General features: G+C 48.3%; 1 long non-coding RNA gene across 1 annotated transcript; it reads left to right on the forward strand.

Moving 5' to 3' along the window:
• The first annotated feature begins 272 nt into the window (after positions 1 to 272).
• On the forward strand, positions 273 to 13,398 carry LOC120369003. The gene is made up of 3 exons (XR_005582885.1): positions 273 to 760; positions 1,438 to 1,531; positions 12,684 to 13,398. It is a non-coding gene; the product is annotated as an uncharacterized LOC120369003 (long non-coding RNA).
• The last annotated feature ends 975 nt before the right edge of the window (positions 13,399 to 14,373 follow it).

A 14,373-nucleotide genomic window follows, 5' to 3' on the forward strand; every position in this document is an offset into this window, starting at 1 on the left:
GATTTACAAAGCAGTCTCAGGGATCCAAACACCTGTCTTCTATTAATACAGTGAAAGAGGCCTTCTGATTGAGGCACTGGACTGGGATTTAAGAGGTCTGGTTTAATTCCAGGATCTGTGACAGGTTTCCTGACTGACCTGAGGTAAATCACTTAATCCCTTGATATCTCAGTTCCCCATCTGTAAGACGGAGATGACGGATGGAGTTTTCTAAAGCACAAAGAGAATCAGGAGAGCCAGGCCCATTGCAAGTCAGTGGGACTTGTGCTCCTACGTCACTTAGGGTTTTTTGAAAATCCCACCCAATCATTATTTTTTCCCTCCCCTTGTCTATCTAGTAGTTAGATTACAAGCTCCTCTGGGCAGGGACTGTTCTCATATGTATTTGTACAGCTCATGACGCAGTGGGGCCTCAATCTCAGTTGCTACCCAAGCACAAGTATAAATAAATCAACGGCAAGGCTCCTGAGAGGTTCCCAACACCTCCATCCCACCTTAATTCACTGTGCCTAAAGGATGTTGAGCATGCCTGTCAGAGAGTAGCTGACCCTCTGAAGGAGTCATGGGCTCAGCCTACTTCTGACAAGCTCCACAAAGGGGAATGAGGCAACTGAGGTTCACCTGGGACTAATTAACTTACTGAGCAACTAGGAGGCAGTTAATTGGACAGGGAAGCACCCAGCCAGGAAGGAAGCTATTCGCACTGGTGATGGCCTAGAGAACAGAGGCTCTGGGGGAGAGGAACAGTCTCCAGAACACTGTAAGCGAGCTCTCCCAAGACCAGGGCTTCCCAGGGGGACCTGGGGAGGGGGCTCACCTGGAAAGGAAACCAAGGAAGAATGTTCCCAGGTGGGAGAGGCTCCAAAAGGGAGAAGTGATGAATGCCAGTGAAACCTGACCCCACTGAAGGACTCCACCTTCAGAAGCTGCAGGAATTATATGCCTAGCCAAGGAAACCGAGGTAGAGACAAACTTGTGATGCTAGACCAGGTCGCCTGGGAGTATTCGAGGCATGAGGGCCACCACCACAGTGCCCTAGGAGGTGAGCATAGGTATAAAAGGCTTAGCCCATAAAGGGGTCCGAGGCCTTGTCCCTGTGTTGTTCTCGGGCAGAACTTGAGCTCCTGAGAGTGGAGGCATGGCTAGACGATATACACAGAAAACTGTTAATATTAAGCAAGAGGGGGAAAAAAATCTGGCTGGATTCCCAATTTCTAAGCCTGAAGCCCCAGCTCTGCAGAAGGAGGAAGGTAGCGGTGGTGCAGTCCGCTGCCAGGAATGCCCTAGGCAGCTCCTCATGCCTCATAAAACACCCCTTCCCCACTAGCCAGGAAGGCTCAGGAGAGAGGCTCGTAATTAGAAACGAAATCAGAGTTCAAATCCTGTATTGTGGGTTTGGGGTTTTTTTTACTTAAATTGTGTCTGTGTTATTTTTAGGTCTCCTAGACTGCTTAAAATCCACCTGGCTGCTCCACACGGCTTGGGCTGAGCCCTGTTTGATCTCTCTGAGGTTTCATTAGAATCCATAAAGGTACGTCTCTGATGGTTTAATTGTAAAAGTCCCTGCTAGACTCTGCTGCATGCTGGTCTGTGGCAGCATTAGTTTGATGGCTAGCCGCGCTCAGACAGTGCAGACAGTCCAATGAAGGGAGGGTATGTTAGCTAAGTTAGTCTGTATTAATAACAACAACTGCATACATGGAGCTGTAATGTCGGTGGTGCTTTGCAAACCGAACACGAGAACGTTCACAAGAGGTGGCAGAGATGAGGAGAAGGGAGGGACAGGAATATTGGTGAAAGGAACGGAAAAAAATGTATTTCTGAAAGAAGTACAGTGTGAGGAAGGAATGGGAGGAGTAGAGATAGGGCTTGGGATAGGCAAGGACTATGAGACTGGAAGTTCAGAAGTGTGTTTCTCTTGTATGGGGCCAGATGGCAGCGTGGCAATGACCCAAGCTGTGCTGCTGATACTGGGCTAGAGAATGTGTTAGCTGGGTCACCAGCCAGAAGGTTATACTACCAGTACAGGTCACACTGGCAGGGCGGGGCCTGGCCGGGGGGGGGGGCCGGGGGCGGGGGGGGGCGGCGCCCGCCCCCCCCCCGGCCACGCGCCCGGCCGCCGCCCCCGCAGCCCGGCCCGCGCCTCGCCCCGGGGGGGGGTGGCGGTCGTGGCGGGGGCACTGGGCGGGTGGCGGCGGGTCCAGCGGGCCGCGCCCAGCGAAGGCCCCCGCCCGGCGGCCCGGCGCGGCGCGGCGGCGCGGCGCGCGCCCCGCCCCCCGCCCAGCGCCAGCCCTCAGCCCGGCCAGCGCTCAGGGGGCAGGCCGGCCCCGCTCGCCCGCCAAAGGCGCGGGCGGGGCTGGGCGGGAGAGGCGGGGAGAGCGGAGCCCGCCCCCCGCCCCCGCCCCGCCTCGGGCGGCGGGGGGCGGGGGCGCCGCCCCCCCCCCCCCCCCCCCCCCACCCCGCCGCGGCGGGGGGGGGGGGGGGGGGGGGCCGGCGAGGCGGCGCGCTGCGCTGAGGCTCAGGGAGGGGGCGGGCGGAGAGCTCTTCTCTCTCTGGGGGGCCCTGGAGAGCGGGGGCACGGGGGGCAATTGCCCCTTTTGTCCCCCCCTCTGGGTGGCCCTGCACACTGGATGCCTCCCTTAACGCAGTTCTCCAGCCCCTCCGGCAGCCCTCTGTGGGGTACAAATCTCTCACCGGCATGTTCAGCTCTGATAATTGACTAGTATCTTTGCCTGGCTGTGACCAGATAAAATCCCCACTCCTGCACCCCAGACCCTTAATCCACAGCCCCAGCCCAGAGCCTGTACCCCCTCCCACACCCCAACCCTCTGCCCCAACCCAGAACCCACACCCCCAGCCAGAGCCCTCACCCCCTCCCACACTCCAACTCCCTGCCCTAGCCTGGAGCTCTGGGCTGGAGCCGAGGGGTACAGAGTGTGGGAGGGGGCTCAGGGCTGGAGCAGGGGGTTGGGGTGCAAGGTGCAAGGGGTGTGGGCTCTGGTTGGCACTTACCTCAGGCGGCTCCCAGGAAGCAGCCACATGTCCCTCTGGCTTTTAGGCACAGGGGCAGCAAGGGGTCTTCATGTGCTGTCCCCATCCACAGACACCACCCCCACAGCTCTTTTTGGCTCGGGCTGTGGGGCTATAAAATTGCAGTGTAGACATCCAGACTCAGACTCAAACTGGTGGGGGGTGGAAGGTCTCAGAGCTCCAGCCCGAACATTTACACTGCATTTTTTAGCCCTGCAGCCTGCACCCTGTGAACTCCAGTCAGCTGACCTGGGCTCTGAGACTCTGTGATCAAAAACCCACACCGAGTCTCAGAGCCCAGGAACTTCAGGCTCCTGGGGCTTGGGCTGTGGGGCTAAAATTTGCAGTGTAGACAGAATCTAAGTGGCCTCCTTGTTTGCAGGCTCAGCAGAGAGGACATCGGGCAAATGGCTGGGGACACTGCACTCCCCTTTACACCTAGTGGCAGTCCCTCTCACACGGAGGTGAGATGCCTTGGTAGAGCACTGCAAGGGACACGTGTGTTCCCAGCTGACCTTGCTTTACCTGGCCTGTGGAGGAACATGACTGAGTCTCCTGGGTTTTCACCAGCATTGACTTAACCCCTCCCCCACTTTATAATTGGCTTGTCCTTGTTCCGTTCACTACACGTTATTTCCCAGACAGACACAGTCACATTATCAAATCATTGCTTTTAAAGGTTGAATTCACTTTCTCTGACGAAGCAGCCCCGGAGATGCAGGCTGCCAAGTGTCTGTCAATAATCTACCAGAGGATAGCTTATCTCCTTCTTGGCTAAATGGATTGGAAGGGCTAACACACCATGAATAATAGATAGCCAAAAAAACCCCACACATCCTCTTTAAATCTGTCCCCCAGCTGTTACCAGGCTGAATTTATGATGGTGATATGTAATCAAACTGTTTTCGAGCAGAGGGTTACGAGAATATTAAAAGTGGTGGGTTGTACAAGGGAACTCTGTGTTTGCAGAATCGGAGGAGCAAGGTATTTATCCCTGCTGTCCCTGGTTGGGAAACACCCTGGGTGCGTGTATGCTCCTGTGCACGTGTGGCAGGGTAGATGATCTCAGAGGGCTTTGCTAGCTCCATTATTTGCAATCCTATGGTGTATATTTGTTGGGTGTGTTGTCAAAGAGCCAACCAAGTGAAGAGATGTATATAGTCTTCTGAATCAGCTGTGTCTTCAGCAAGCAGCTCATCAAGAGCCAGATTTTGCCACCTTTATGGCAAGTAGCACTTTACTCTATCAATAGTTCCATTGATTTCAATAGGCCTATACTCCTAGAGTACAGGACAACTCAACAGGAGTAAGATGAGCAGAATAGGCTCTAAATATATATTTATAAACAGCCTGAGTCTCCAACCTTCAATTATGCTGAGTAGCACCTACTTAGGTGAGCAGCTCCATTGAAGTCAATGATTCCATGGTTAATTGGTTCTCAGCATCAGTACGGGTTGCAGAATAGGGCTCACAGGTGTCTCTCAAAACAAGGGTTTGTGAAGCAACCGAGGGGGCCTGAGACAGCAGAAGCAGGGATGGATGTCTAGCAGGAGTAGGAGTGAAAGATTTGCTGGTCTCACCTAAGTCACGCCCACTTAAGGAAATTTGACGTCAACAGGAAAATTTGTAAGCTTTGAGTCACGTATATTTAATCTACAGTCACCCACCTGCTGCTCACATGGTAGCTGGAAAAAGCGACAGAGTCCTGTGGCACCTTATAGACTAGCAGACGTATTGGAGCATAAACTTTTGTGGGTAGCTGAGAACATTTAACCATCTCAATCTACCCAGCTTGGAGCAAGTGCCTCCCATTCATAACGACCTGAACTTTCCCTCTCTAGTTAGGTCCCTCTTAAACCAAAGAAAGACCTGTTCACTTTAGATGCTATGGCTTGATCTGATGGGGATAAGTGCTTCTTGCTTTGTTTAACTCAGAGCCTTGTTCTAGTATTGCCCACCTTCTGTGTTCAAAAATCATGAGTCAACTCTCTCCAAAATAATGAGATTAACTTAAAAGTCATGATTTAAATCAATAAGTAAGTAGATGTGGAGTATTTTATTTGCCTTCTGGTGCCTGGTCCTTTAGGGCTTACATTTTCTCCACGGCCATGAGGACTACTTTTTTTTTTTTTTAACTGAAAGCTGAGATTCTCACGTCATCAGGGAGGTTTAAGAAACCCAACAAATACTGCACAGTTCACAATAAAACCGTGAAAGTTGGAAACACTCATTCACAAATATCTTTGGTGTGGAAAAGTGAAACCCTAATATATTGGAGCCATCTGTTTGTAATTCATGCTGGTAATAAGCCTGCTAGCATTGCTAGTTGGTGTGGAACAAATAAACAAAAGGTTACTTTGCAAACCGTAGAGTCCTGTGGAATGCAGTGATCCAGGAGTTGAGTTCTACATCTAGGCAACTTTGTCACTATACTGCACACAACAGGGAAGCTCAGATAAGAGTAATCAAATCTCTTGCTTTGGGGTGTGAAATGATCTTTGTTCAGGTCAGGAAGGAATTTTCCTCTGTATACAGCATTGTGAAATTGGCCGAGGGCCAGATTTTGATAGATTTCTTCTCCCCCCCACCCCCCCGGGACTAGCCGTGAAGTAGGATATGCTTACTCACCTCCAGTAGTATCAGAATCAGTCCCTCAACTGTTATTTTTGCCATCCCGAGAAGCATCAGGTATTTGTGGCTAGGGGATTTGATCCAGTATAGCTGTCCATATTTTCTAATGTCTGTCCTTCTTAAGCTTAGTCCATAACAGATTTAAAAGATTCATAGGATGGTTTAGGATAAGCACCCAAAAGTGCCAGGGGCTCTTGCAAAGTTCAAACCTCTCTGATCCGGGAGTCAGGTTGGTAGCTTTATGGAAAAGATTTTTTTTCCCCTATCAGATTCGTGGTATTTCCTCACATCTGGCTTGTGCAGTGTTCTAAGTAACCATGAAGATATATTAGTACTATGCCTTTAAGAACTTCCTGCCTAAGTAAACTGCCAATCAAGTGAATAATTTCTTGTTGTCTAACAAGAGCTACAGAGAATCTGTAGTTACAGAGCAGAGTTATGTCCTGTGCTGTAACAGTAGCAGTAAATCTAAGGCTTCTTGTACCATGCTAACGCAAATCTTCATAGCGGATTCAGGCATACTGCAAGAATAGCCTTCCATGTGGTGCTTCGGAGGTGTCATATCTGGTGCCAGACAAACTCCGGTAACGACAGAGGTGCTAGAAAATTCAAAGAGAGGCTTTTCTCTTTAAATTTAAACTAAATTGTACATTATTTCATTTAAAATGTCTAGCAGAGCTTTTACAGTATCACACAGCTAGAGGTGGGTTATAATTCATTGAGTGGGAGGTCCTGTCGGCCTTCCCAGCTATCTTTTGGTTTCACAGGCTCTGCAAACCTTGCACTGCAAGTATGCCTCTCTACTTGCATGGTTCCAAATGTGGGTGTGCTATGTGTGACACAGACCAAAATGAGGGACACATGCACGCACAAAATCAACCCCATGTTGATGCAGGCAGGTTAAAACGCTGTGGGATTCATTCCCTTTAGTGTAGTGGTTTAATTATTTTTTGCCTGGTTGCTGATTACTTATTTCTGGCCAAAACAATGTTGAACAATAAAAATAAGGGAAAAGCAAATTTTTGTGGAATGTGATTAACGTTGGAAGTCAAGTGAGGATGAACCACGAAATGAGAACTAGCTGAAGGGAATCCATGTGGATCCATTTGCTGCACTGGGGCCTAATTTTATAACACAGCATTCATACCACTGTTACTGAGTGCAGAGAAGTTACAGCGAAAGAAAGGAAACAGTAGGCAGCTCAAGAAGTAGGTAGAAACCATAGACTGAGGCCCCAATTCAGGAAAGCAGTTAGGCGTGTGCATAACTTTAAACATGTGCTTACATCTCATTAATTTTAATGGAACTTAATGACTCTGACTTCAGTGGGGCTTAATCATGTGCCCAAATGTTTTCCTGAATTGAGGCCTAGGGGACGCAGAAAGGGACTAGTAAAAGTAAGCATGGCAAATTGATGAACAATTCGTTGGTTACTGGTGGATTAGAGGAGGTGGGTTTTAAAAATGGCTAGGGAATCAGAGTTGACCTTAAAATGTGTGGCTAATACACACACTCATCTGTCCATGTATGGAATGCCAAGGTACTGGGGCTACAAATGACCTGCTCTTGTAGGCCCATGGCCAGAGAGGCCAAACGGGAGCTAGCCCTAGAATTCTTGAGGTCTTGTCTTCACTGCTAAAAAAGCTGCATTTATTTTTATTTTATTTTTTTACTTCATGGAGCTACCATACATGAGGTATCCTGAGGTTAAAATACAGTGAAGACAAGGTGCTTTAGTTCTACCATGAAGTAAACTTAGGTCAACCCTAAGTGGGAGTATAGAGCTGATCTCGGTGACTATACCTCGTTTGAAAACTAAAGGATCTGGTCTTTGCTGGGTTTTTACTTCAGGGTAGCCCATACATAGTAGTTTACACAAGGCAAACACTGCATTTTTTTTAGGAGTGAAGATAAGGCCTAATGCCACTCAGGGAGTGGGGCACTGCCCCTCCTTCAAGCCCCAGGCTCCTTGTAGTCACTCGTTTTGCTTGTCCCTGTGCAGGGCATGGTATCACCAAACTCCTTATCGGCATTAACAACACCTTGAACGGGGTTAATTGCTCACGCTTCGCACTGCAGCAGCATTTCCTGTTCAAAGCTAGATTACAGTGATCAAAAACGTTCAGGGCAGTCACCTCGTATATGGCGGTTCTGTTGCTAATTGTGCACATGATGCTGGGTTTATACTAGACCATGCCTAACAGGAAAATTAAACCATTGCACTTTTGTACAAATATAATGGGTATTTTGCCCATTTTATTGTGCAGAGTTTATTATTGTAATGAATCACTGAGATTATGCAGCTGCAATCTGTACAGTAATAAAGATAGTAATTGGCTGACTAATGCCATTGGCCCTGTTTAGAATCATGTTAGAGATACAGCTTTAATGTCACTATCTATTGCATAAAGGGCCAAACTGGGTGGGAAACATGGTGCGTTGTCTTGACAATACCAACTGCTGGAACTTTAATCCTAATGGCCTATTTTTTTATGAGCAGGATTAATCTCTGTAGTATCCCACAGTCATTTCAGTTAGGTGACATGCTTATGGAGAGATGTCAACCTTATTACTGAAAAAGCCAATATCATGGTAAATTACCTGATTTGCATGAAATTCCGCAAACCTCTAGATCTTGGCGTGACAAAGGAAATGCCCATAAGTTTATTTAATTGATTAAATTGTTGCCCTTGGCTTTTCTCAATCTGCTCCAAAGACATTTCACAAGGTCCCAGATCCACACTGGCATAAGAAAAGTTCAGCTATTGAAAGATGTGGGTTCAGCTCCTCAGTGGGTATAAACTGATGTAGCTCTTTTGAAGTACAAGAAAGCTATGCCAATTTACACCAGTTGTGGATCTGGCCTGTGATACAAGATTAATATATTAGAAAAGGTCAAGTGGGAATGTATCATCTTGACACTATTCCAGAAGGTTTTAATGTGCTGTCTCCCCCCAACCCCCGAAGGAGGGCAACCCTACTGAGCTAAGGGGAGCACTGTGGAAAAATACTAGTGTTTCCATTTCCCAGAGAGCTAGATCCTTGTGTGGATGAATAGGGTGGGAGATGAGTTTGCAATGACCTGCCCACATGCACACACTTGAATGGCCTGATCAAGGACCAGTTACAATTGCAGGTCCAGCGGTGTGCAGCTTTTGTTCCCTACTGTGTGTTCTCCATACCTCTTCCAGAGAGTAGACTGAGTAGTGTCCCAGTGCACAGCTGCCCATGCTGGGGGAGCATCTTTCCGGCACTAGCCACATAGCTGGTAGCTACAGTCATTCAGCTCAAAGAGCACATCCTGTGACCGGAGCTGGGAATCAAACACAAAGAGCAGTGCCAGCACTTTAACCACTAGACCAGCATTCCTCTCCTTTTCTCTGCTAGCCAAATGTGAGCTTCATAACATTAGCCAGTGAATTGATTAGTCTGAAAATGTGCTTACCGTAGAGCAGTACTGTACTTCCTGATAAGCCTTTTCCCTACACACACAGATTGCATGGGATTTATGAATTAGTGCTGTATTGACCTACTGTGTTTACTCAAGAACACAATTCCCCACCCGCACAATAGATTGTAAAGGGCTCTCTATCTTATCAATGATAGAGAGGGACAGAGATCTCCAATTGCACCGGAACAAACTTGGGAGCAAAGTATATGGAGATGCAAAATATGGGTCAAGACTGGGGTTTGTTGGTGGGGCTGTGTAGGGGACCCCAGAACTGCAATAGCTGGGGTGCTGCAGAGCTCTGTGGGAAGCCCAGGACTAGAACAGTAGGAAGTGCTTTAGGTCACAGTTGAGGTTCATCAGAACACCCTGAGGGCCCAATTCATTGTTTCTTGATGGCCCCTTTTTTGCCACTAGGCCTGTGACTTAGGAGACCTGTGTTCAATTCCCAGATGTGCCACAGATGTCGCCAGGCAAGTCATTTAGTCTTCCTGGAAAAAGGGGGGCAATAATACTTCCTACCTCTAGATCAGGGGTGGCCAACTTGAGCCTGAGAAGGACCCAGAATTTATCAATGTGCATTGCCAAAGAGCCACAGTAATACGTCAGCAGCCCCCCATCATCCCCCCCCGCTCCCGCCCATCGGTAGCCCTGCTGATCAGCACCTCCCCCAGGGGCAGCTCTAGACATTTCGCCGCCCCAACCACGGCGGCATGCCGCGTGGGGGGGCGCTATGCCGGCCGCCGGGAGGGCAGCAGGGGACTCCAGTGGACCTCCCGCAGGTGTGCCTGCAGAGGGTCCGCTGGTCCCGCGGGCCGCCGGACCCGTGGTTTTGGTGGACCTCCCGCAGGGAGCCGCCTGCCGCCCTCCCGGCGGCTGGCATAGCGCCCCCCATGGCATGCCGCTCCAAGCACGTGGTTGGTGTGCTGGGGCCTGGAGCCGCCCCTGGCCTCCCCCTTCCTTCCCACACCTCCCGATCACCTGTTTCATGGCATGCAGGAGGCTCGGGGAGATGCGGGGAGGAGGAGGAGCGAGGACATGGCAGGCTCAGGTGAGGGGGTGGGAAGGGGTGGAGTGGGGGCATGGCCTGTGGCAGATCCAGGGGTTGAGCAGTGAGCACCCCCCGGCACATTAGAAAGTTGGCATCTGTAGCTCCAGCCCTGGAGTCGGTGCCTATACAAGGAGCCGCATATTAACTTCTGAAGAGCTGCATGTGGCTCCGGAACTATAGGTTGGCCACCCCTGCTCTAAGGGGTGTGGTGATAAATACAGTAATGACTGTAAGAAGTTACTGTAACAGAGGCCATATAAGTACCTAGATACAACCAAATCTATGCATAAGCATATTAAATCTTTTAAACCATGCTAAAATGATAACAGGAATAGATCATGTAACACACCCAATGTGATATGCAAGATTAGGGGAGTATTTTCAAGTGATTAAGTAGCTCAGTGGTATGGCTATACTACCCACCAGATCGGCGGGCAGCAATCAATCCAGCGGGGATCAATTTATCGCATCTAGTCTAGACAAGATAAATCGACCCCCAAGCACTCTCCTGTACTCCACCAGGCCGAGAGGCGCAGATCTAAGTACATCGGCTTCAACTACGTTATTCATATAGCTGAAGTTGCATAACTTAGATCGATCCCCCCCAGTGTAGACCAGGCCTTAGGTTCCAAAGTCCCATTCTCAAAACAGACTTAGGCATTTATTGAAAGGCAATGGGACTTAGGCACTGAGGTGCTTGTGAAAATCCCACTAGGGGACTAGCTCCATCTTTAGGTGCCTAAATACCATTGAAAATCTGGCCCTATGTCACTTTTGAAAATGGGACTTAGGCTCCACTTTGCTTTTGAAATTTTTAACCCAAACCTCAACAGACAAAAGTCACTCCAACTAAGCTGCTTGGAATCTTCTTCAAGAAGTTAGCCATGGACCTGCCTGCATCTGGGTAAATGGGACCATGGATCTTGGACAGATTCTGCTCTGTGCACTGCATGTTGTCCTACCCATGAATAGGTGTTGAACAATAGCCCTTTCAAGTAACGCAGAGTCATAATGACTTTTGCCCACACAGTACACACAGGGACAAAGGAACATTTCATAATTGTTTGCCCAGATAAACAACTCTGAAGTCCGCAGCTATGAATCGGCTGTGATGTTTTAAACCAGCCTTTATTATCAGAAAAGGCACTGCTCCTATTTGACTGGTGGCTTGGGAAGTGTTTGTGATTCTCCTTATCGTTGGAGTTTTGTTGATCAATTTCCTTTACACAGATAGGTGTGTTGTACACCTGATGAAAGTTTGCTGGACTTAGCAGCCTGTTTGGTATAATTATAAACAACTCAGAGAGCCAGATATTCAGCGATCGGCAGCAACTCCACCACGCCGCTTTCTTCTTCGGCAGAACTTTGGCAGCAGGTCCTTTCCTCTGGGAGGGACCCGCCGCCAAATTGCCGCCTAAGAGCCCCTTCCCCTTAGCCACCTCAAGTACCTGCTTGCTGAGCTGGTGCCTGGAGCCGGCCCTGCATGGAACTGTACCAGTTTACACCGGCTGGAATTCTCACACAGAAAGCTGGAAAAGGATGAGAGCTGGGTCGCTATCATCAGTTTTCAAGAGACAGGCATACTTAAATGATTAGATTTGAATCGGGTGAACTCTTAGGTCAGAGACTTCCGCAGAATGTGCGGTGGAAAGCGGAGCTTGAAGAGAAGAGCTATTCTCTGCAGATAGCATGTCACTGTGAAGAGGAGAATGAAAGAGTTAAATGAAAGTCCCACAGAAGTGTAGTGGATCTGGGTTAAATGGAAACTCATTTAAATACTTGGAAAGACTCTTCACATGTGACATCTACACCATAGTTAAGTCTGATGTGCTTGATTTTAAATATGGGGGGTCGGGGTGAATCATAGCTCACAAAGAATCTATGTTGCATCTACAGTCATGCCACTTTGGAGTGTGAAACTAAACTGGATCAAGCCTGGCTGAAAGCTGGATGGGCAACCTACTTTTTAAAAAATTGGGAATGGCTGCAGGTAGCACTGTCGCTTTGTTGAAGGACTAAACCAATGGCCAAGTTTGGTGTTATCATGCAACGTTATGAGGTGCAAAACAGAATCACTGGCTGCTAGTAGGCCTCAGTCCTGCAAACACACAAATGCAGCCTTAACTGAGTCAGTGGAATGGCTCAGAAGTTAAGCAGGGCCCTAAGTCAAAGACCCCTGAAGTCAGTGAAAAGACTCTCATTGACTTCAGTGGTCTTTGGCTCAAGCCCCCTGTCAGTAAGTTTGAGCAGCTCAGGGCCCTCGTCCTTACAAGTCTCAGTGGACTTTTTGCAACAGTCAGGGTGTTTAGTCCTAATGTCTTGCCAGAACTCCAAATCTAGCAAATATAGTCTGCTTACCTAAATTCTGCCTGCATAGGGGAGTTTATTCCCTCTGGGGCCACTCCCATATCTGAAGCATCTGGTGAATGACCTGATGCTGGAGACAGGACAGGCATAGTTCATTTACTGTACAGTGCCACCTATTATAGTAATACCTAGCTCTTTTCAACTTCCTTCCCACAGGTCATCACTATCATTATCCCCATTGTACAGATGGGAAAACCAAGGCACAGAGGTGAAGTGACTTGGCCAAGGTCATCCAGGAGGTCAATGGCCAATCTGGGAACAGGACCCAGATCTCTTGAGTGCAAGTGCAGTGCTCTAGCCACTAGGCCACACTGCCTTTCCCTGATATGGCTCTCTATAAACCATACCTAAGAAGAATTCCTCAGAGTATACAGTTACTGGCAAAGAGAGCACAGTGTGCTTAGAAATCAATTGTGTGAAACAAATGAGCATAAATGAATATGTGACATAGGAAACTGGTGTAATCTTATTTGGGACAATGCCTAGACTTTGTAAGTAACCTACACCGTACGTTAGTGGGCTGAGCCACTTTTGCCCACAGTAGGAAAACCATGTGAAAATGAGCAAATGGCTGGTGGACTTGTTCTTAAGTTAATAACTTTTGGAGGGAGACTGACCTCATTTCTTTTTCCTGCCCTGCACCCTCGTGGAAGCTCCTCAGCTGGGCCTGGTATTGTTGAGTGAGCCTCTCAAACTGCTCCAAGACAGCTTAGCAACAAACAGGATATGAGAGGGGTGACTTTATCCCTGGACAAAGAGAGCTATCTATCTGGGACTGGGTTTGGCTCAGGAGTGTGTTCTCTGACACTGGGTCCAAGTGATCAACTCTCTGCCATGGCAAAGGTGAGCACGGGGAAAGCTGTCTGCTGGGAACGAGAATGCAGTCTTGGACAGCTGTGCTGTTGAGGGACTGTTCTATAGCAGACAGGATTAAACAACCCAACCAAACCACCCAGAAAAGCATGAATGCTCTGAACTGATATGGGACTCCTCTTCCACTCAGCTATTCAAAGCATACTAGGTGTCTGTGGAGATGGATAAGAGAACACAGGATACTGGAGGAGATAACTGGTGTCTTGTTTTTCTTTAGGGCATGAGGAAGAGGACAATGACTAGAGGGATAATAAAAATAAAAGCTCCTACAGAATAGCAGAAATATTATTTGTATTACACTAGCACTTAGAGGCTACAACTGAGATCACTCAGGACTTGTCTGCACTTACTGGGGGATCAATGGGTGGTGATCGATGCATCAGCGGTTGATTTAGCAGGTCTAGTGAAGACCTGCTAAATTGACTGCAGATCGCTCTCCCATTGACTCCTGTACTCCACCGGTTTGAGAAGAGTAGGGGGAGTCAACGGGAGAGCATCTCCCGTTGACATCACATAGTGTGGATCTCGCAGGAAGTAGATCTAAGCTACATCAACTTGAGTTATGCTATTCTCATAACTCAAATTGCATAGCTTAGAGCGACTTTTCCCTGTGTGTGCACTTGGTAAGAAATAGATGTTACCCTGAAGAACCTGCATCTAAATTGATGAGGCAGACAAAGGACAGGAAAAAGGAAATAATGTTATCTCTAATTTATAGATGGGTCACTGCGGCACAGAGAGGATAAATGACTTGCCCAAGGTCACACAGGAAGTCTGTGGCAGAGGTGGGAACTGAACGCAGGCCTCCTGAAATGGTCCAGTGCTCTGACTAGAAGACCGTCCTCCTTTGCTATACACGCTCTTACATATACAAAAGATAGATTCTATTAACTCTTAGTTAACATGGCAATAATAGAAGTGAATTTTGCAGGTACTGTCTCCTTTGTACCTGCTAGAACTATACAATCTCACA

The sequence above is a fragment of the Mauremys reevesii genome, linkage group 7, assembly GCF_016161935.1.
Source record: "Mauremys reevesii isolate NIE-2019 linkage group 7, ASM1616193v1, whole genome shotgun sequence".
Taxonomy (NCBI): domain Eukaryota; kingdom Metazoa; phylum Chordata; order Testudines; family Geoemydidae; genus Mauremys; species Mauremys reevesii.